General features: G+C 45.1%; 1 protein-coding gene across 1 annotated transcript in view; it reads right to left on the bottom strand.

The window, feature by feature from the left end:
- PIK3CD (phosphatidylinositol-4,5-bisphosphate 3-kinase catalytic subunit delta) overlaps positions 1-5,155 on the bottom strand; it is a 73,364-nt gene extending 68,209 nt beyond the window's left edge. Inside the window, exon 1 of the mRNA XM_075906079.2 lies at positions 4,821-5,155. The gene's annotated coding sequence lies outside the window, so the exon portion shown is untranslated. The remainder of the gene's footprint in view (positions 1-4,820) is intronic.
- Between the last annotated feature and the right edge of the window lie 19,209 nt (positions 5,156-24,364).

Raw genomic sequence — 24,364 nt, 5'->3', positions numbered from 1 at the left:
AGAGTTAATTCTTTCATAGAGATCAAAAGAATCCTTAGGGCTTCAGAAAAAACAAAGACAACATGGTTCGTTGCCCCAGAGAATGTACAAGCTAAATTTTATAGTAAGTGAGGGTAACATATCAGTAGGAAGGGGATGTGATGTGAAAGGATCATGTTGTTACTTTGTGTATACACCCAGTCTGAGCCAAGTCCATGTAGCTACTTTGTTCTTGTTTATTTGAAATCCCTGAAAAACAGACATTCTTGCAACTACTGTTCAAGCCTACACCTGTGTGTGATTAACTGATTGTTCTGGAGATTGAGTGGGCATGGTAGTTTCTAAACTGGGGACAACATGTATTTTATAAGCACATAGCCACAAGCGAGAACATTACCAGCAAACCAAAAAGACCCACCTTTTTTTACAAGCAACATTAAAGACACAATTTGTTTGCCTGATCGGTTTACTTTTATGATAGAAGAAGCTACTGGTGTGGGCCAGGAAGCAAGTATCAATGAAAACCCTCCAACTCATGCTGTTGTTCGCCCATATTGCAAGATACCTTGCCTTGAGTCCTTCTGGTGTAAAACAAGGTCCAGAGCTCAGTGTTCCCACATACAGAAAATAAAAGACAGAACTTGTGTAGGATCATGGGCTGTGCGGCATGATCACCAAAGTCAGATTGAGAGGAATATTTTCAAGTCAAGAGACACCTATCTTGTGACCACATGTATATTACATCCTCCTCTTTGAATTCGTTCTCCTCTTCCACCAAACCCAGGCCATTCCTTTCATCTTACCATTCAAGGCGTTTTACAGTTCTGCCCCCCTAGTCTTATCTGCCCCCCCGATTAGTCTCTTTGTCCCCTAGCCTTTCTGTTCCAAACGATGATGCCAGTCATACCCACCAGTTTGTCTGCTTTTCCCACAACACGCCATAGGCACGGAACATGTTCTTTTAATGGAGCCATACAGCCATGGGTAGCATGTGAACCACCAGGTTGGGGGAGGCTAGCGCCCAACCCAACTCCGTCTGAAACTGAGATCTAGAGCCTTGCAAATCTACAAATATCCGCTTTATACCCGAGGGTATCTGCATCCGCAGATGTGGATGCGGATGCAGATATCCATGACTCATTTTTGCGGCTATGGACGTGGATACAAATTTTTGTATCCATACAGGACTCTACTCAGATCCCTGCACTGCAGTCGATGGCCCCCACTCCATGCTAGTGCCCTCAGCCCTGCCAGTCCCAGAGCACTGGAGGTGGGGAGGCAGGGCAGCATGGCTCCAGCCTCCTCAGTCCAGACTGCCAAAGGACAGGTGGCACAACTGGAGCCACGGCCATCGTGCAGCAGGAGCTGCAGAACAGGAAACAGGAGGGTGCCCTGCTGGGTGTGGAGCATGGGCCAGACCCCACCTGACCACTTCAGGAGGCAAAGCCTTCCCTGCCTATGATACCCACTGCCAGTGTTTCCTGTAAGCTGTGCGGTTTTGCAGCAGCTCAGGAGAGATTCCAGTGCTTCCCAGCTGATCAGCAGAGTGCCCACAGATAGATTTGTGTTTCTCCTAGTGGTGCACATTCACACATCCTTTGGTGCACATAATAAAATGTATTCCGCACATGGATGGGGGAAAAAAAATCCACATAAAGCTGGAAAAGATTAGAGGGAACATTGCCCACCACCCATGCATAGAACTGCTAACCTGCCCTCCTTTAAATCCCTTCTCAAGACCAATTTCTGCTGCTAAGCCGACAATAAACTAATCCAGTTTTAAAGGTTAAACAAAGTAGGCAGGCAGGGGACAGCTGCAGAACATTATTATAACCCAGCACCAGGAACCGATAGCAAGTGTATTCACAGCTGCACATAGGGAGAGAAATTACATATGGGCTCCAAAGACCCAACCTCCAAACGGCTTTATAATAGTATCACATATAATTTTATTTATAACCTCTACCCACAACTGCCAGTGTTAAAGCTTCAATAGCCAGGAAAAAAAGAAAAAGAAAAAAAAGCCATGTTTAATTTCACCACAAAGCAAACAGGAAGCCCGAGTACTTTTTGGAGAATTGCTACTATTTTCCTCATGTGGTTAGCACCATGAAACAGGCAGGCAACCGCATTTTGCACCAGTCATACATGTCCAATGTTTCTGCAAAGGTAGCTGGATCCTGCTGTAATTAAAGCGCTATGGAAGAACTCGGCAATCAATAAAGCATTATTATTATTGAAGTCAAAAGGGTAGTTTTGCCACTGGATTCGTAGCAGGATCAGGGCTTGCGTAGGGTGAGCAGGTGGTCAAACTAGATGATCATGATGGTCCTTTAAAGTCTGGGTATGTCTATGCTACAAGGGTATTTCAAAATAAGTTATTTTGGAAGAATATCTTTGGAAAGAGCTATTTCAAAATAGCACGTCCATACTGCAGGGAAGTCTCAACATTAGTCTGAGGTAAGCTCCCCTAATGTGGATGTGCTACCTCGATTTGGAGCCCCAGGAAGCACTGGGGAGTAGTTTGAATGGCGCTGGGGAGGAGCTATTTCAAAATAGCAACAGTGGAGCATCCACACTACCACTAAGTTGAAATGGCAGTTTTGGAATAGGTGTTATTCCTCATGAAATGAGGGTTTATTATTTCAAAATAAGAAGCCCGTTATTTCAAAATAATTTTGAAATAATGGGTTTGCTGTGTAGATGCTCGCCTTGTTATTTCAAAATAACATGAATGCAGTCTGGAAGTCACAGACCCATCCACTGTCTTGGCAACTTCAGAGCTCACCTCTGACCATACAAACACACCGAAGTTAAGGTTCTCTGAAGTACAGAGACTCTCATAGCCAGGCAATGGACAGGGCACCAGTACTGGTATTTTAAGATTTTATGACCATTATTCTTGACTCTTTTTCCATCTTAAAGACAAGTCAATGGGTTTTCCTGATACACTCCTGCCTTTTGCATTCATTCTTACTTTGGAGTCACCCTGTACTCTCTTCTGGGTTAGGGACGTGAACACAGAACAGAGCCTACGAGAGTTGCCTGAAAATTTTGGGAATGGCTTTAATGTGTTTTCTATAGCAGATGTTCGGGGATAAGGAATAGTTAGCACATCTGTGTAGCACAGTCTTCCTCAGACTGCTGTGAACATGCATTCTCACATCTACGGCTTCCCTATTCTCCTTTAAGCGCCTAAAATGCCACAGTAGAGCAATCCATCAAGGACTTTACTGACAGCTTCATACATAAACATTTTCAGACAGTCCCTACAGAAAGCAGGGAGGAAGTAGAGCTAATTGAATCCCACCTCCATCACCCAGACCAGACTAATGATATAGGGGGAAAAAAACTATTAAGGGATTGAACCAGAACCCAGAGCCAAACTCTCCTGAACTTTGGGGATGTTCAGATCAGGCTCCAAAATTTGAAATTCAAGCCCATTGTTATTATGGCTATCACATCAACAGCATGGTAGCACACCAGAATAAAGGCTCATTGGCTGATTATAAACCCCGAAGCAAGACACTTACCAACCACCTACCAAAAGCTGCTGGTTTTACAAGTTAACCTTTTCACAGGTGAGAGTGTCCAGAATTGCACTACACAGATGTGCAAACACCCCCCGCCCAAATTCCAAAGCAATTAAATTCTGCACTTTGTCTAATATAGGCACAATAACAGATCGAACTTATCTGGCAAGATTCAGATTAATCTGTGACCAATCCAAGTCTGTTTGATAGTGACAGATATACATTTTGCTGCATGTGATAATTTTGTATTGTATTAATAAAAATACCTAACATGTTTCCTTTGCAAAATATTCTCAAAATCATAGCTCTCAAAATATTATAAAATCATTGTAATTTTTTCTTCCTACCTCTTTTTTTTAAATAGAGAGGGAAATTAAGGCACAAAGAAATGACTTGCCCAAACTCATAGAGACAAACAGCAAAAGAGTAAGTTATAGAACCAGGTCTTGCAAGTCCCAGTTGGGTACTCAGTCACAGAGTTAAAGTGCTTGTTTTGTTTTACTGTGGTATAAATCCCTTGTACAGGGAGCAGTGGTGAAATTAAAGGAAACCTAACCAAACTACTAATAGATTCAAGGAGGTGAGTAATTAAGGTCTTGAGAAGGCAATGGAATGAATGAACAAACGTGAATAACTGGAAGGAATTTGAAATGTGTTGGTCAATTATCACTTAAGGGATGCATTTGAGAACAATGAGAAAGAAGTTCAGTAGTCCTTAGGGCAGCAATAAGCAACCTAAGCTAGTGAGTGGGACCACATCAGTGGCTCTCCATGAGCTCAGTGGGCCGCAAGATTGTCCTAACCGAGAAAGTCTCCCAGGATAGAGTGATTTTGCTAACTGTGCTTGTGTACCTAGAATTTTCAGGGTGCCAATTGAAGCGAAGCATCACTTTGATTTGATGCCGAAGGAACGCACGGCTCTCAGAATCCATGTTGTGTACAATCAGCACACACCTCACTTCATGTGCCCTGGCTTTCTGTGTGTCACTTTTGTAATACCGATAGGAAAAAAACCTACATGTAATGAAACTAGCAGAATCTAGCAACCCTGAACATGGGCAATGGTAAACAAAATGTCTTGCAGGTGGCAAGCAGAAGTTTCATGCAGTCTCATCCCACAGGCATCCTTCAACTGAAACACGTGCTGAAACAAACAGGATATAGAAACGGCAGGAAGAAGGAAGGTAAGAAAAACACTTTCTCTGTCTCAAGAACCAGAATGGCACACTTTAATGTTTATTCCTAGGGGAAACACTGTTCAACACTGGATAGTGGACATGGAGGATTTAAAAAGACTACACAACTTACCCCAAAAATATTACTTGGAATACTTGGAAGATCTGTGATTTCATCAATGTGGATAGTTTCGCCACCCATGCAGATTGCAACTTTTCCACCCCATCCTGTTTTGTGCAATTCTCATCCATGTCCTTCCATGAATCGTCCATAAAGATCCACTCAATGTGCCGGAGGCCTTCCTCTTGTTCTTCTTACGTCTCGTGGATACCAATGAAGTATACGTGCTGTCCATCTGTTGTGTCTCAGTCTTGCTACATGGCCAGCCCATCTCCTTTTCTAATCATACATAACTCGGATGGTATTGTTGACACCGCTTCTTGTGTGCAGATCATCAATAGTAACAGGCTGTAGTAACTATGAACACAAAAATATTAATTAGAAGAAAAATAAGCGGCAAGGACTAATCTGAATTAGATGAAACAATTTACAAAACAGCTGAGATTTCTATCTTATTGATCACTGATGATAGCACAGGGCTTCTAAGTAAAAATGTCCCCCAAACTTATTGAGATTAGTAAAATGAGAAAGGAACCATCAGGCTATGGTTGATATCCTCTTTGTATGCACCTTTTAAAACCCTGTTGGTGAAACCAGCTCTGGGTGAGTGTGCCAAAGTAGAACATCAAATGAAAAAATAAGCTGACTTCTGCATTGATGTTACAGACAGTGGAACAGCACTCCAAAGCACAGAGTGGAATTTATTAGCCACATATTTAAAAAAGGGGAAGAAAAGCCACTGACCCAGTTCTGTTGATACAGAAGGCACTAACAGCATCTGGCATACAGTGTCAGTTATTCACTTCTAAACCAAAAGGCAAAACAGTTTAAAAACAAATCATTTTTTAAGAAAGCTAGTTTAACCTTTCCACAGAGGGAACAGGGAGTCAGGAGCTCATGGGTTCTAATCCCAGGACTGACACTGATTCTGTGACCTTAGGCAAGTCACTTTGTCTGTTTGTGCCTCAGTTTCCTCATGCAAAATAGGGATGAAACTACTTCCAAATCTTCCAGGACTTAATGTCTTAATGTCTATATTGTAAACTGAGATCCTCTAAGGGCAGTGCTGTCGAGATGAATACATTAGTATGTGAACATAGAAAATAATATTAAGTTCTTTATTCCTTTAAATATTGTACCAACCTCTTCCCCCACGTGTCAGGAACGCTTCTTACACACACACTTTTCTTTTGCTGAGGCTTTTTGAAGATGCGGTTGACAAGCATTAAACAGATGCTACAACTTTCCTTTCATTGGTTACAGCTTAAATTTTTGGGAGTATTTTTACAGAAAATAAGTGACCCGTAAAATCACAAATTTCCATCAGGTGCTACAACAGTTTGTTCAAATAAACCAAGGTATTTATTCTTAAAATTACTGTGGGGGTGTTATATAGCCCTTGTCTGATATTAAAAGTAATAAGGCATGTAAAAGTGGTTACCCAAATGTAAAGCGAAGGCTTTAGAGAAAGCTTGCCTTGTGTTTTAATACTTAAATTCCTCTTGGACCTCATAGCTCTGGAATTTGGCGGGGGTAGGGGGGACTTATTAATCGTTTCCATTAAGGCCCCAGACCTCTCAAGCTCCTTGTGTGGATGGACTCTGATATGCAGAGTCCTGTTAAACCCATGCAAGCGCAAGTGTCTGCCTACACAGGACTGCTTTCAGGATCAGGGCTTATGGAACTGGGAAAGATTGCTTGCAGTGGATGGTTACTTTTAAAAACATTTAAAGTTCAAGGTGTCTTATGCTGAATTTTTACAAGAAAGAACCACACCCACTATGTAACAAACTAAACCAGAAACTATGCACAGTGGCAAATGAATGGATAGGTGCTAGTGCCAAAAGTTACGAGAAGTTTTGAAGTTTTCCCACCACTTGAAAAGCCACTTATAAATCAGAAATAAGCACCAAAGGCCATTGCATGAGTCACTGATACTAAAGGGCCGAGGAAGAAGTGGTAGTTATGTGAAAAGACTTTCGTTTTTTTTTAAAAGTGTTTTGGCAAGACAAAAACTGTTAGTTTAGCTATTAAAAGGATGAAATTTCCATTGGTGAACTAGGGGACTTTCCACCCGAAAAATTCATGAAGAGGCACGTGTTTACACAGCAGCTGGGAAAACTGCAACTGTTGTCCCAGGGGGCAGTGGTGGGAGGAAAGGGAACCATCTTTGGTAGAAGAAAGATATTTTGTACTCAAACTTTGGTCCAAAAATAATTTTTTGAAAGATTTTAAGTTTATTAAACATATTGTTAAACATGATGGGTATGTTTCACAGAAGCATCGTTTAAGTGATAACGAGAGCAAGGAATTCACAAATATTACAACTATTACTACATGTTGTTTATAATGCATTAGGGCACAGTGGCTTTAAGCAGATCAGGGCCCCACGGTATTAGGCCCAAACATATATGGCTACATCTACACTGCAGCCTTTTGCTGGCAGAAAGTATGCTAATGAAGCGCTCATTAACATTTTCTGCGCTGTCATTTGCATATTCTCTGCCGATGCTTTTTGTGCAAGAGGTTTTTGTGCAAAAACAAGCACAAAAAAACCGTTTTGTGCAAGATCCCAAAGCATAAGGATCTTGCGCAAAAGGCTTTTTTTGCGCAAAACGGACCCATCTATGCTGCTTGTGTTTGCGCAAAAAGCATCGGCAGAGAATATGCAAATGACAGCGTAGCAAACGCTAATGAGCTCTTCATTAGCATGCTCTCTGCTAGCACAAAGCTGCAGTGTAGACGTAGCCATAGTGAATTACATTCCCTGTCTCAAAGAACTTTCCCCAGCTCTCTTCCCAACCCCTTCCTTGACTTTGGACAACTCACAAACTTAGCATAACATTTTGTGAGGTGGGAAGGACAATATAGTACTCACCCACTTCACTGCAGTGTTGAAAAGAAGATTGTTAATTTTTTAAAGTACTTTGCCCCTGTACCTATATGATTAGTTTGGACTGATAGAAATAACAAGATCTAACAGGTTATTTTTTTCTCCTCTTTCCATCTAAGGTACCTTCCCCGCTTTCTTTTTAGCCTAAACAAAATAGTTGCTGTATTTAGGGACAACTTTTCTGACATCCTGGTTGTAACAGCTATGTCACATCTGAAATAAATATTTAAAAACTGAGACTTTTCAGGTTTAGAAAAGAGGAGACTAAGAGGGGATATGATAGAGGTCTATAAAAGAAGAGACGGGGATGGGTGCATGTCTCCTGGCTGGGGGACAGACAGACAGACAAACAAAAACAGATAAACTCTGTAAAATACATAGTGGATAGCTGGTCCCTTTCTGCACCCTTGCCCCCTACTGGCCCAATGGGGTTATATCTGTCCCAGTCCTAATCTCTGGCCTCTGCTGCCTCCCCCATCCCCTGCCATGGTCATTCTACAGTATAACTCCCTCTTACCAGACCTCTTCCTTTACATTTTATGCAAAACAATTGAATTCCAGGTCCATTGTCTTGCAACAGCCAAACACCTTGCTTTCAGTTATGATAAGGGAAAGGTGTATACCAAATGTGGTGGTCCTAGTTTTTACCTTTTAGGAAGAGTTCTTCAACAAATGGACTGACGGATGGACAGACAGACAGATGCACATTTCTAAAATATATAGTAAGAAGACATGCCCCATCTAATCCAGGGATTTCCCCTTCCAAAAGTTCCATTTGCCATCCTATCGCCACTCAAATCACTCCTTATAACTTGTTTCTTCCACAATGCCCACAAAAAGTGATTTAACATTTTTTAAAAAAATTCTAACTCTTTTTCCTCTGAGCTTTCCAGAGAGTCATATCGTTAGTCTCTGTCTTTTAGGCCCTTTCAGGGCTGTTCCCTACTGTGGCACTCTGAGTGCAAAAAATGGGGGCCTGCAAGGAACCTTAAATACCTTGCCTCTCGAGGCTCTGCTTACAAAAACTCCCCAGAGTCACAGATTTACCAACTTTGGGGGGTAGCTGCTACTATCAAGTGATTTAACCCTGAAAAACAGGAAGGAACACTTGAATTCCTTCCCCACAGGTATCCGAAGCTCTTATGCCCCAAGAGAGCTTGAAAAAAGAAGCAAAAAGCACAGAAAAACAAACTATGTCTCTGATAGCTGACTTCCAAGGCTAGGCAGACACACAAAGACATCCTGTTACCTTCCAGGACACAAAAATCAAATCATCGCCTTAAAAAAAAATATTTTTTTTAAAACAAAACAGAAAGATATACTTGATAAAACATACTTGCTTGCTAGGTATTATAGAGCAACTAAGAAAAGAACAGATCAAAAACACAAAGAATCATAGTTCTTCAGGCTGTAACTTTAAAAGTATGGTGTGTGGGGGGAGGGGAGGTGTCAAATTCACACAGAGAAGTTTAACCAAACAACCAAAATAAAGAAAATACCCTGATCGTGACTAAATACACATTTTCTGTCTACTCATAATCCGTACTGATTGTACTTCAAGGCCCAGTTCACTCCTATTTCCAGTATTTCTTATAGGCATGGTAATTCTGATTACTGCATCTGCTTCCTCTAGCCCTTAACTAGAAAATGTTTTTCCACAAAGGGTGTGTCTAAACTACATGCCTCCGTCGACGGAGGCATGTAGATTAGACAGATCGGCAAAGGGAAATGAAGCCGCGATTTAAATAATCGCGGCTTCATTTAAATTTACATGGCTGCCGCGCTGAGCCAACAAACAGCTGATCAGCTGTTTGTCGGGTCAGCGCGCTAGTCTGGATGCCCCTGCGCTGACCTGAAAGCCCTTTATCGACCTCCCCGTTACGCCTCGTAGGATGAGGTTTACCGGGGAGGTCGATAAAGAGCTTTCATGTCGGCAGGGGAGCGTCCAGACTAGTGTGCTGAACCGACAAACAGCTGATCAGCTGTTTGTCGGCTCAGCGCAGCAGCCATGTAAATTTAAATGAAGCCGCGATTATTTAAATTGCGGCTTCATTTCCCTTTGCCAAACAAACAAATCTACATGGCTCCGTCGACAGAGCCATGTAGTTTAAACGTACCCAAAGAGAGCAGGCAAGGTATCTAAATACAATTCAGATTTCAGCACTGAATCCCACTGGTTCTTCTGGCTCTCCAACACCCTGACTAGCTGCCTGAGTTTAACCCTTTAATCAGAGGTACTGGCTAGCACTCCTCCTATCCATCACAGGCCCAGATTTAGAAGAGTATTTATGCATAAACTTCACTTTAAGTGCAGGACATTGGTACTTCATTGAGGCTACGTCTACACTGCGAGTTTTTGTGGCAGAAAATATGCTAATGAGGGACTCATTAGCATAAGTTGCCATATCATTAGCATATTTTCTACCGTTTTCTTTTGCTCAAGGGGTTTTTGTGCAAAAGAAGCAGTGTAGTTGCTTCCATTTTGTGCAAAAACCCTATTTCGTGCAAGGTCCTTATGCCTCTCTCCGGGAGAAAATATGCTAATAATATCACGACTTATGCTAATGAGTCCCTCATTAGCATATTTTCTGCCACAAAAACTCGCAGTGTAGATAAAGCCTTAACGTATATGCTTAAACTAAATCAAAGTTATCCACTTACATTGATGTAAGTGTTGCGCCAATAGCTAAATTAGTTTTAGTGAACTGGTGCATTTTGGGTTTGTATAGAGCGGGTCTTAGAATGTAAATTGCTTGAGGCCTGAACTGTGTTCATGTTCTTGTGCAGCACTGAGCACATTTCTGGAATATAACAAATAGCTAATATTTTTGACTTACAGCACTCACTGATAGCAGTCGTATGGGTCGTGTTCACACACCTTCTGTTCTCCCTTTTTTTTCCACTACATATAAGGACTTGATTTATCCACAGAGTTGCACTCAGATAACAAAAAGGGTTTTAAGCCACTCCTTTCATTATGTTGATGCATATCTGTCCGTGGGTGCTCATTTCAGAATCCAGCCTTCAGTAAAATCAAAACAGGACACTTTTATTCTGAAAACAAAAACGATCTATGCATATATTTGCAGTGACATAACAAAAGTTGTGAATTAAAACCAATTTTATTGTTTTGCTTCAACTTTGAGAGTAGACTGGCCCTGTTCATTTTCTAATTTGCTGACTCATCTGAAACTGCCCCTGCCCTGGTACCAGAGCAAGGTGACTGAAATTTGATGAAAGTACCTTCTGCTAAACTTTTTTCCACTTTAAATAAAATCAATGACACAACATAACTGCCTCTCCCCCCCACTCCCACCCCCCCGTTCACCTTGATACATCCTGCTAAGCTATCACTTGACTGGAAAGTTGTAGTGTTCTAAGAGTCACTTTCCATGGGTGGTGGGTGAAGGTAGAGCTGGGGGAGGCAAGCTCCCAACCCTGCCCCCAGCCCCACCCCCTTCTTCCCAGGTCCCACCCTCTCATCACAGGCACAGCCTGAGCCTCCCCAGCTGCAGAGAACAGGGAGGGCGAAGGGCACATGGTCTGAGCTTCCTGACCCCTGGAGCCGGGCGAGGGAGGAGGGTGTGCAGCCCCCACCTCCTAGACCATGGAGCACATGGAAGGTGGCTACTCAGGGACAGCAACACTCCACCTCCAGAACGCCTACTGTAGGGTGGAGCATGGGTGGGCCAGGCTCGTGATTTGGGAAGGCATAAACACCGCTTAGCATATACACCGCCCCGCCTAGCATATCGGCCGCCCATGACACTTTCATTCAACTTTATTTCCACTGCGTTCTCGTTAGCCAACTCGTAGACAAATATAATAGGTGGCAACTCCTGATATTCCAAGACTACGGTTAGATGTTCCCTTGTACCTGGGACATCTACCTCTCCAGCCCAGCCCCACTGGAGTAACTTCTACAACGTTACAGAGGTCCAAAGTTCAGCTCTGCCCAACTATTAAGAAAGAAACAGCATCTTCCAGGTGCTGCAGTCGAGTGCAGACCATTTGTGCACTAAACGCACAGCGAATTCATAGCTGTAGGCAACTTGAATGTGCATTTCCTATTTTGTTTCCTTGGTACCTGGCAACAGGGAAAAACAACTTTTGTTCTTCTTCTACAACCCACCCCCAGCTTTGTGTTTAGAGCAGATGGTGAAATGAGTGCAACAAGCTGCAGAATTCTTCTTTTGAGGGAGGGCGGGGGAAGGGAGTGTTACCTTTTTCCAGAGCAATATTGGGTAAAAGATGAAGGACAAACTCTTGTCCTTGAATGATGCTGTGTTACGGGGAAGGAGGCAGCAGGCCCGGCCAAAGAGTTTGCAGGGCCCAAGGTGGCACCCTGACACCGGGGCCCGGGCAGTGGATGCCTCGGTGCAGGTGGAGCCCCAGAGAGTGGGGACAGGGAAGCAACTGCTCCCACCCCTCCATCCTGCTGCAGGGGCCAGACCAGGAAGCTCTCCTCCCAGCCCCACCTGCCCACAAGCCCCGGGTGAGTTTTGCTCGGACCATAGGAGCCAGCCCAGTCCAGCCCCACCCTGCTCACTGGGGCTGGCCAAAGAGCAGCAGCAGCTCAAGGCGAGGGCCAGGAGCAGCAGGTGGAGGGAGGCATGGCCCAGGCTGCAGGTGCAGACAGGAGAGAGTGTGTGGAGAGTGGGCTCTGTCAGGTGTTTAAACCCACTTCTGGGCCACCATTGTGTAGCACAGAAGTGGCCGGGGCCAATCACCACAGCTCGCGTTGCAGCTAGCAATCCATAGCCAGGCATCTCTCAACAGGAATCGGGCGCTTTCAGTGCCTGAGGTGTTTCTCGTGAGGCTGAATTAGCCACCTGACTCTCACCAAAAAAGCTGTCAATTGCCGCGCAGGCCCTGAAGCCGCGGGGCCCAAGGCAACCGCCTTGCTCACCTTGCCCTAAGGCAGGCCTGGGAGGCAGTACCAGCTGTGGATGAATTGCCAGAACAGCCTCAGTGCATGGCAAAGGATGGCTCAGGCTGTACAGTCTACCAGTGCTGTAGACACTCAAAGCTCAGGATTAGGACCCAAATTCTAGCCTTTGGTAGGTTACAGAGCTTTGGGTGACCGAAAATCTCCCCTAAATGAGCTGCTCCAAAGGCAGAAATGGAAACTGTGGAGAGGGGCACCTAACTTCCGCGGCTCCTTTGAAAATCCTCACCTCAACCTCTTTGTGCCTGAGTTTCCTTTTCTTTTGAAGGGGATTGTACTAATAGAAGGGGGGAGTGTTCCCTGTAAGATGAGCACATGGACGGCTACCCAGGAGAGATCAAATGTTGCCCAGCTTATCAGAGCACCCACCGCCCACAGTAGAGATACTGAGTTCAATTGGCTGCAGCGCTGTCATTGGGTAATTGAAAAGTAAAAATGTAGACTGGCATGGCCTAGGGCAGGGCTGGGCAAAATATGGCCCGCAAGCTGGATCTGGCCCGCCAAGCCACTGGATCTGGCCTGTGGGCACAGCAGGAGCCTCAGTCAGGCTCCCTGCTTGCCCCACCCCTGCACACTGCTCCGAAAAGCTGGCTATGGGGCCTTGTTTGTCTGTGAACAGCTGAGAGCCCAGAGGAAGAGGGAGAGAGGCTTTGCGCATGGCCCTGCCCCCAGCACAGTCTTGTAGCTCCCATTGGCCGGTTACACCAGGTCACAACCCCCTCTTTCAGCCAAACTCCCTCCCAGATCCCACCCCCCCTTTTACACCCCAATCCCTTACCCCAAGCTCCCTTTTGTACTCAACCTCCATCCCAGACCCTGCACTCCCTCCATTAGTATCATGGAAGAGTGCTGCCCTTGACCACTTTACAAATTCTTGGAGTGCCCACCCCTGGCCAAGGGAATCAGACCTTGGACACAAAGTCACAAGACCCTGACTTGCTCTGTGACTGTGAACAGGTCACCCACTTCTCTGGGCATAAGTTCAGCTTATGCCTGTGGCTGTTGTGGACAGAATGACCCCAGGCTTGTCTGACTGTCAATGCTCAACAGTCCTGGGCATGGCTAGCACTTGGATGGGAGACCCCCTGAGAATCCCAGGTGAATGTAGTTAGGGTAGTGTTTCCCAATTTTATTCGGCCACGGAACCCTTGTGAACTCAAAATAATGTTGAGGAACTCCTGATAGACTGCACGCACAGCGCTGAGTAGTGACATCATCACCCCCACTCTCTGGCTAAGCTGGCATTCCACAGGGACACTTATCGTGGCAAACACAAACAAAAATTGTTTTCAATAAAATTCAGAAATGAATGAAAATTCCATTCCATTCCAATAATTCAGGTTGTCATGGAATTTTCTTGCGGAACCCCTATTTTCACTTTGCGGAACCCCTGGGTTCTGCGGATCGCCATTTGGGAAACACTAAGTTAAGAGCTGCACCAGTAGATAACCTCTTGGGCTATGTCTACACTGGTGGGTTATTGCACAAGAACATCTTGCGCAACTGTTCTTGTGCAAGAAGTCTTGCGCAAGAGAGCATCCACACTGCCATGTGCGAGATGTGTTTTTGTGCAAGAGCATCCATGGCAGTGTGGATACTCTCTTGCACAAGAAAGCTCTGATGGCCATTGTAGCCATAGGGCTTTCTTGTGCAAGAAACCCCAGCCCAGCGTCCACACTGCCCTCTTGAGCAAGAGCTCCTGTGCAAGAGGGCTTACACCTGTTAAAAAAAAGCTTGGCTCTTGTGCAAGATGCCCTCTCTTACCACGCCGTACTATAAATCTTCTTGCCCAAGAGCAGGCGGGCAGTGTGGACACTGTGCAGATTCTTGCGCACGAACGGCTGTTGTTGCGCAAGAACCCGCCAGTGTAGACATAGCCTTGAGGTCCCTTCCAGCCTTCAAGGCATGCTGCAAGTGCCATCTTTTCTTCCAGTTTTCCCCTGAAGAGGTAGGTAGCAATGCTGTGGGAACTGTGTAGGGAGGATGACTAATTTTTATCATTGCTATAGCAAACGGTGCTAATGTTATGAGTCATCAGTGCATAAGAACGCAGGATGAAACTCCACAGATGAAATACAGTGGCAGAGGCAGGAAAAGAGAACAGTGAGGAGAGAGCCCAATACAAACAGCCTTGTCTACACAAGAAAATCAGACTAATTTACTCAATCATTTTAGAAAGTGGTTTAGTGAAATCACTGCAACTCTCCTGCTTGGACATATGGCTGGTACTAATCGTCAGAGTTGGTATGAAAAGGCTTTCAACACACATCCACACACATCCACCCACTCTCCCACCCACACACCACACACACAGAGAAAATGTTGACTTTTTATCAAAAAAATGAAACCTGAAAAACTTTACCCAACATTTTTTTGGGCTGTGCCAATGAAAGCTCATGATACCATCTACATGTTTTGTTAGTCTTTAAAGTGCTACCAGCCTATTTGTTATTTTTTTTAAATCAGTTTTAGCTTATTTGGGGGGAGGAGATGATTGGAATTTTTTGGCTGAAAACCAAAAAGCTTTTGGCTGATTGATTGATTTTTTTTTAAGCTAGATTAAAACAGTTCCCAAGTTTGGGGGCGTTCTGACATTTAAAAAAAATCAGAACTGTTCAGGGAAAGCAGATCCTTTCTGTGCAAATGTTTGATTAGTTAAAAAAAATCTAATGGGGAAAAATAACTGACAGAAATCCCCTGATACATCATAGTAAGTAAAATCCACTTGCAGAATTTAAACTACTACGCAGTTTGGCCTCTTAAGAATATAAGAACAGCCATACTGGGTCAGACCAAAGGTCCATCTAGCCCAGTAGCCTGTCTGCCGACAGTAGCCAGCACCAGATGCCCCAGAGAGCCGGAACACAACAGATAATCCTCACGTGATTCCTCTCCTGTCATCCACCTCCAGACAAACAGAGGTTAGGGACACCATTCCTACCTATCCTGGCTAATGGCTATTGATGGACCTACCCTCCATGAATCTATCTAGCTCTTTTTTTGAACCCCGTTAAAGTTCTAGCCTTCACCGCATCCTCTGGCAAGGAGTTCTGATCTAGGGTTTTGATTTGGGCTTCACTCTAAGATACTACAAAGAGAGAAGGCTGCATAAGAACCTACACAAACCATCTAATTTGCAGGCAGAGATGGAGTCAGTTGTTAGCAATCAGGTCTCAGGCTTCAGGTCTTACGAAAGATGAATATATAAAGACTTAATAAGAAAAAAGGGACTAGAAGAAAAGAACCCACCTCATCTTTCTTGTACTAAGTTCTCATGCTGATGACAGATTGATGCTCACTCCCCAACATCCCACCTCAGCCCAGATATCTCCTCTGTGCTCAGATATTTGGAGTTTAAACACCCTAGCAGCAGCAGATTTAACTCCAGAGGAGATTTCTTTGATCTGGCTTAGACAAAGTGCCATGCTAGTTAGTGCCTATGGCTCACCACTGCTCTCTGCTGGAAGAATTACTAGGTGAGTTCAGTTCAAGGCCATAAACCTAATACTGCTCCAGGTAACAGAGATACTTCATGAGCCCAAGGTGTAAAAGCCTGTACTTTTGGAGCAGGATAATAACAGTTGTCACCATTAAGTGACACAGAGCCATAGCGCGAGGTAGAGCAATGTCTAGATTCTTGGTGACATTACAGCACCTGACAAAAGCCATGCGTGAGAAGACAAACCAGCTTGAGAGGCCTTAGATGTCTGCCTTCTATATGAGATGCAGTTTAAAGGTCTCTAGGAGGTTTGTGAGTCTGTCCAGGCAGCAAACATAACACATCACCTTGAAGGTTTCCCCAATGAGAGTGTTTCCTCTGCACCACACTGACCACACACCCACCCTCTAGCTAATCGCTCAGGGTTACTTCAGGATGCTCAGAGGAACTGAGATACTCAGCCAGCTGTGTAAAGACGAGTTTGCAAAAAAACAGGCACTTTAAAAAACAAAGCCAGCTGCTACACCTGTGATTATTATGTGGCAAAAAAAAAAAAAAAAAAAAAAAAGAACCTCAGAGACCCTTTGATACTAAAAACATATCCTGCCTCCTTCTCAGACTTCTGCTTTTTAAGAGAAGCACACAGCTCTTTGTTCTGTTTCCCATCCTGGCTCATCTTTCTCTCTCAGTCATTCAGAAGCATTTGCTCTGGAGCCAAATGACTGTCCGCTTCTGGCATAAAACTTCTGATGCCACAGAGGTCTTTAGAGAGATGGGGGAGGGGGGGCTTCTTAGGTCCTGAAGAAGAGCTCTGTCACACAAAAGCTGTCTTACCAACAGAAGTTGGCCTAATAAAAGATATCCCCTCACCTACCTTGTCTGTCTAATCGTGGGCCAAAACAGCTACAATAACACTGGGTGCAATATGTGGGTCTTTAACACCCTGTCTCTGTAGAATCTAAGCGCAGTGCCTATGTAGAATCATTCTATGCCAGTGGTCTACTACACACTCCATGCACATTATTTATTTCCAGGATCGCCCCTTCCTTTGGAACATCATCCATTACTGCCGATTGTTCCCCATGCTCTATTTGTGATTCTTGATCGTGCCACAAGTAGTATCTAGCAGTGTTGTCTTCAAGTCATCATTGTCAAGTCCAAGTCAAGTCTCAAGTCACTACAGTTCAAGTCTCAAGTCGAGTCTCGAGTCCCTAAAGTCACTTGCGAGTCAAGTCCCAAGTCGAGTCTCAAGTCTTAATTTAAAAAATGTCAAGTCACTTTTGTACAAGCCATCAATATCGGCATTTTCGGACACTTTTTTCACCAAATCGATGTAACAAAATTAGCAAGTCTCAAGTCACAAACAATGAACCTAAGTCGAGTCGCAAGTCGAGTCACCTAGGTGACTTAAGTTGGACTCAAGTTCAAGTCGTGGGACTCAAGTCAACAACTCTGGTATCTAGCAGAGCACTGGAGGCTGCCTCTAACTCCTGGCCTTAATTAAAGACAATCCTTTCCTAGGCTGCATAGAAAACATCTGTAGCAATAAAGAATGTTTGAACAGGGAAGACTGGGGGAAGAAGAGTGGTTGGCTTCGCACACTGGTAATTGATAGCAGGAACATTTCCACTGCTTGATCAAATCCAGCCCAGGTCTGGAGTGACTATAAGGTGTTGCCCTCTGATGCAATTTCAGTGGCCAACCCTGTGATAAAGAAGATGGAGAAGTATGCGCCTTATGCTCACTCTTTCTACAGCAGGGCTACGTCTACACTGGCATGATTTTCCGAAAATGCTTTTAACGGAAAAATTTTCCGTTAAAAGCATTTTCGGAAAAGCATGTCTAGATTGGCAGGATGCTTTTCCGCAAAAGCACTCTTTGCGGAAAAGCGTCCGTGGCCAATCTAGATGCGGTTTTCTGCAAAAAAGCCCCGATCGCCATTTTCACGATCGGGGCTTTTTTGCAGAAAACAGTACTGTGCTGTTCACACTGGCCCTCTTGCGCAAATGATTTGCGCAAGAGGGCTTTTGCCCGAACGGGAGCAGCACAGTATTGCCGCAAGAACACTGACAATCTTGCATGAGATCGTCAGTGTTCTTGTGGAAATTCAAACAGCCAGTGTAGACAGCTGGCAAGTTTTCCCGCAAAATCATCTGATTTTGCGGAAAAACTTGCCAGTCTAGACACAGCCCAGCAGTATGCCCCTGCGGTATCCCACCGCTCCCCCTATACAGAAGTGTTGCCTTCTCTCACCTCTGATTGTCCAGGCTCTCACCCCATCTACCCGCAGGCTCCATGCACTGGAGTATAGGAAGCATTTCAATAGGATGGACTTGAAGCTGCACCACACACACTACTGTAGAAAGCTCAGTTGTCTGGTTCCACTTGGATTGTTCAGTAAAGGAGCATCACAGCAACAATCCCCCACCCTTCTGCTGCCCCTCCTGCATAGTCTCCAGCTAACCAGAGGGAGGAGGTTGCCAGAATCAAGTATATTAACAAATGTACTGCATACAGCAAATGAAGCCCCCTTGGGTGCCATACTGGGGAAAATCAAGGCACTTGGCAAATGCATTGGCAAGGGCCATGTGATCCACAGAGTTCAGGGGAAGGAAGCTTTCCTATGAGGAGTCCTGTAGGGTGGCAAAGCCCCTACAACCTCATGGAACACTTATCACAGAAGCATAGAAATGTCTGGCTGGAAGAGACCTTGAGGTCATCTAGTCCTGCCCCCTGTGCTGAAGGAGGACCAAGGAATCCTGATTGGGGTTTGTCCAACCTGTTCTCATAAACCTCCAAAAAATGGTGTCAAAGCTGTTCCCCACTCTGGCACTTCTAGGCTATGTCTAGACTGCAAGCCTCTTTCGAAAGAGAGCGTCTAGACTGCACGCGGAACTTTCAAAAGAGCAAGCCGCTTTTTCGAAAGAAAGCACCCAGTGAGTCTGGATGCTCTCTTTCGAAGAAGCCCTATTTACATTCAAGAACGCCTTCTTTCGAAAGAAGCACTTTCGAAAGAAGGCGTTCTTCCTCGTGAAATGAGGTTTACCGCCGTCGAAAGAAAAGCCGCGTTCTTTCGATTTAATTTCGAAAGAACGCGGCTGCAGTCTAGACGCAGGTGAAGTTTTTTCGGAAAAAGGCTACTTTTCCCGAAAAAACCCCTGAGTCTGGACACAGCCCTAGTGCAGAAGGTAGGGACCCGCAAGAGACCTTAAAAATACCTTGCCTCAAGAGGCTCCTGTTTTAAAAACTCCCCAAGACCACAGATTCCCTGACCGTGGGAGGTATGCTGCCACCGCTCAAGTGAAAAAACCCACCTTTCTTCTTTAACCCAGGAAGATTCATTTGAGAACTTCTTCCAGAGGGGTACCCCAAGCTCTTTTCCCCCAAGAGAGCTTGGGGGGGGGGGGAAGAAAACAAACTGTAATCTCTGATAGCTGACCTCTCAGTCTTTGGCATGCATCAAAAGACCTCCTATTACCTTCCAGGACACAACAGTCAGATCATCGTCTTTAAAAAGGTGATTTTATTAACAGAACAAAAAGATGTATTTGGTAAAGCATACTTGGTTGCTAGGTGTTATAGAGCAACTGGGGAAAAAAGCAGATTAAAGCACAGAGAATTACTTCCCTGGGATTCAGCTTTAGTTACAGTGTATGGAGGTGAGAGGAGCACATGGACTCAGCACAGAGGAATTGAACCAAACCACAAAACAAAGAAAATAACCTGTCCCCATCTAATTAAACATTCCCTGTCACATACATATCTGTAGCTTTACGGTCTAGTCCATTTTTAGGCATGGATATTCCTGTTGGGTTCAATTCATCTTTTTCTCCCAGTTCCTCGTTTGAACTCGCACAAAAGAACTGCAGGAGGCAGAGTCTTTTTCAATTAACACTGCCTTCCCATTGGTTCTCCAGGCTCCCTGCCAACATTTCCTAGCTGCCCTTGGGTTTAACTCTTTAGTTACTGAATGCTGGGATGTGTAGAAAAGGGCAGCACCCCTCCGATCCATCACAGATGGGGATTCCACAACTTCTCCTGGAAGCCTGTTCTAGAGTCTAACTACCTTGAGAGTTAAAACGTTTTCCTAATATCTAACTTAAACCTGCCTTGCTACAGTTGAGACCAATTGCTTCTTGGCCTACCTTCAGTAGTCTTCTCTTGGCCCTGGCTCAACTATGAGTGGCTTCACTCTTGATCCTTCTTTATTGGGGTGGCTGCTATCGGCAGTATCTTGGAGCATGGCCTCTTCCGGTTCAACAGAGGAAGGGGAAAAGGCGTGTTCTCCCACCCCACTTGCTCACTCTGGTTCCTTGCCTGCAAGAGGTGAGCTGACAAACTCAGCAGCACAGTAGCTAGCGGATAAGTGGTCTTTTTCACCACAACCCCCTGACCACATTGGATATGGATAGAACCGAGCCTCCACGTTGACCGCCTTAGCAGAGAAACCTAGAACTGACTGGTCAGCGACTTTTTCCCATTGCTTTGAGGTCAGCTTTAGGGCACGTGAGCAGGGCAGAGCATGGGAAACTTACACTTCTGTCTCTCGTGCCATAAAGAACAAGAACTAGAGGAAGAGACAAACAGAAAACACGTATCAGCAGAACTGATTCTTAAACACATTCTTCAGCTTTGCATGAGGAGTCAGCAGCTGTGATTGCCATGTATGCATTCACTGGTCATTTCCGAGAGACTTTGTGTTCCTGAGAGGCACAGGGCATTTCCTGTAGACAAGAGCTCTTAGAATCAGAGAGTCGCTGATACTTCATTATTCACTTCTCTGTTCCCTGCAAGAGCCTATCAACACTGAACAAATTATCCCCACCTGCCTGCATGTACCTTACTCCCCATGGATGGAATGCTCAACAGCTGTAATTGCTCAGCAGTCATGTTTTGGCTACACACCTGATTTTCCAGTCATGCTGCTTCCCTGGTCTGATGTTGGGCTGCTCCTTTCAGTGGTCCTTCATCCATATATGGGTCTCCTATGTCACTTGTTCTTTACTCCCTGCAAAGAACTGCCCATCAGAAAGTTGAGGGTGGTCAATTTGGTAGAAGTTTTCTCCAGCAAACAAATGATACTAATAGCTTCTGTCATGAACAGGAGCTGCAAAGGAGAGTTTGACTTATCTGGAGAGTGAGGAAAAGGTTAAGCAACTCTGGAGATGCACCTGAGGGAGGGAGCTTTGGACATTCAGCCAATAAAATGCAGATAAGGAATCTTAAACCAAGAGAGGGTTTTTTTCTCTTTCTTTGTTTTGGGTCAGAGCAGTTTTTCCCCAGGTAGCAGGAGAAATGGACTGTCCCAGGAACAGACTCCTTGAACTCGTTGAAATGTGTAAGTAGGGAAAAGTGTAGATAGTCCATCAGGTTGTATTGTTTTCCTTGTTTGAGGGCTTGGAAATCATGTCTGACCTGGTTAATTGTTTTTCTCTTTTGTATTTAAGGATTACAGCCCAGGGATTCTCCCTGGGTCTATTTCACTCCGCGGTTTTTAACACCCAGTCATTTACTATGCTTGTAACAGTAGTCTTGTTTTAATAATAAAAGGGTTTTCTTTTTGTTTTGGTTAATTGGTATTGGTTGATTTGTGTGTCCTTAAACCTTCATGCCTAAGTTACCTGGGAGGAGCAGAGCTCCCTTGTTCTCTGTGGATCATCTGTTTGTTTTCCCAACTCCAAGCAAAATGGATGTAGGGATGGAAGGGAGAGCTTTGCCTCAGGGAAGGGATTCCAAGTGATCTCTTCTCTGGAAAAGGGCTTATTCTGTATTTTTATTTACACGTAGGGTTGCCAGGTGTCCGGTTTTGAACCAGACAGTCCAGTATTTGAGCTTTCTGTTCGGGAAACAAATTGAGAAAATATAAATGTCCAGTATTTTCTAAATAAGATCTAATGTATATTGTGATGTAATGTCAAGTGTGTCCAGTATTTTTGTTGAAACCATCTGGCAACCCTATTTACATTTGGTGGTGGCAGCAACCAATTGTCTTTCTTTTTGGAACTCACTTCTTTGAACTTTTCACTCATTTTCCAGTGTTTGCACAAGTTGCTAGCACTGAGGTTAGTGCAGCCTGTAGCTATACCACCTCAGGTCATGAGTATGCCTGGTCTCACAAACTAAACAAGACAGAGAGTGCTTAGTATTTGAATAAGTGATCTCCTTGGAAACCCCAGATGCTGCAGGAAGCAGTACTGGCAACCTAGGACATAACCCAGTGTCTCCAACTTGGTGGGTGTGGTGTGGTGGACACAGCACTCTACAGAGATGCTGATGGAAATGTCATTCATGTTCTAACCACTTGTGGTCCAAGATCCCATGGGACTTTGCACAAGAAGCCTGGGCAAACTCCAGCTCAGCAAATGCAGTCACTTCTTCTGAAAACGCTGTTGTCTAACTCTAGAATGGGCTTGGGAGCTTTCCCTGGTGATAGCCCTGTTCTGAGCACTCTCCTGGACCAGGGCCACTGTGAAGGACTGATGTACGCAGGAGCAACGTGTGCATAGATCAGCACTACCTTCTGAGGGATTTTCCCACATGTAGCTGCAGGTGCCTCTTGGGATTCATCTTTGTGGAATACTAGGCCAGATGCAGAGGTCCCTGTAAGCCGAGCGCTGAGGTGACCACCCAGGAGATATTCAAATGCTGCCCAGCTGACTAGCAAAGCACCCAGAGCTTCCCACATCTGACACCATGCGTTTCTATTGATGGTGCACATTAGGGATGTAAAAGAGCTGTTGAATAGTCAATTACCTGATAAGCCTAGGCTTATTGGGTAGCTGAGTCAACTACTCGCATTCCCCCTCTTTGCTGCCTATATATCAGAGACAGTGGGGGGGAGGAAAGGGAGCAGGTTCCTCCCAGCTCCATCTGGGTGGAGTGGGTACAGAAGTGCAGCCTCTCTGCCTTTTAAATATAGTAAGAGCTGGGCGGCTGCTGTCCGGCTCTTACTACATTTAAGCTGCAGAGCCACAGCAGGGGTAGCGAGCGCTTCCACTTATCGGCTAATCGAGTAGTCGATGGAAGTTCCATCAACTACTCAATGAGCTGGTGACCCACAATTTAGCATCCCTAGTGCACATGCTTTGGTGCACCCTCACAAAATTTATTCGGCACAAGGATGGAAAAAAATTGGAGGGAATGTTGGCCAGAAGGCAGTGACTCAAGGCTCTGCAAGCTTAGACAGAGAGGTCTCTGGGCCCACTGACCTCCTGCCCCATACCATCCTCCCAGTCACTTGCCACTTGTTGTTTATAAGAGCAGTGGTGTGAAAAAACAGGAAGCCAGTCAAAAGAGAGAGAGAGAAGAAAGATCAAGGCAACAAGCAGCAGCAGTCACAGCCGCTACCCCGCTCCTTTCCCCTCCCACCTCAACACCACAGGCCTTTCTCGGTGAGACTCGCTGCAACACTGACGGGAAACTGGTTACACTGCATGTGGCCAGAGAGCCTGAGCAAGGGGAAATCCAGCAGCCTGAGGGGAAATGCTTCTCACAAGCCAATGTAGACTCAGGGAGGAGGGTGAGTTAAAATTAAAAAGGGTGAAAAAACAAACAAACAAACAGGCCTGCGGTACCGCAGGAGCTCGCCGGTCCGCAGCAGCATGGCTTATTAATACAATTCCTGGCAGACTCCATGCCAGAAACGAAGTGAACGAGCGGCAAAAATAAAAAGAGGGAGCAGAGTCCCACAGCTTGGCTTCTCTTGCACCCATTCATGCAAGAGCTGCATGATTGCTTGGGCAGACCCAACTCCTCCTAGCCATGCCTAGCCCATGGTGCATGCTGGGAACTCCAGCGAGGCAAGGTTGGGGAGTTAGGCCAAAAGGGATTCTCTGCCATGACTCGGCCCCCTGATCTCCTCTGATACACTAAAATATAGGTGTCCAGTGACACCATCTGGCATTGGGAAGAAACAATGAGTGACAGCAAGAATGGGAGTCGGAGTGGGAGGTTTGGGGGGCTCCTGCAAAGCTGGAGCAGAGGAGCTTCTAGGAGTCTGACGACAGCATCCACCCCAAACTTCCTCCCTTTGAATCCACTTCCTTCTCGCCCTTTCATTGTTAAGTGGGGGTCTCTCCTGGGTTTCCTCTCTTTAGCCTTCCCTAAGCTGCCAGCCATTCCACCTCCAGCACCACCATTATCTCCCCCTTCCTCCAGTCACTGCTTCAGAGGGTCAAGGCTAGTTTGTCAGCAGCGACCAGTGGCGTAGCCAGAAGGGGACACATGGGTGGGCCCCAACTTCAGAAGGGTGAGCAATGATAGAGGGCAGGGAGCCA

This window comes from Pelodiscus sinensis, chromosome 24 (genome assembly GCF_052426305.1).
Source record: "Pelodiscus sinensis isolate ZL-2025 chromosome 24, ASM5242630v1, whole genome shotgun sequence".
Classification (NCBI taxonomy): domain Eukaryota; kingdom Metazoa; phylum Chordata; order Testudines; family Trionychidae; genus Pelodiscus; species Pelodiscus sinensis.
The sequence above is the reverse complement of the archived record's forward strand: the minus strand, read 5'-3'. Positions and strand labels throughout refer to the sequence as shown.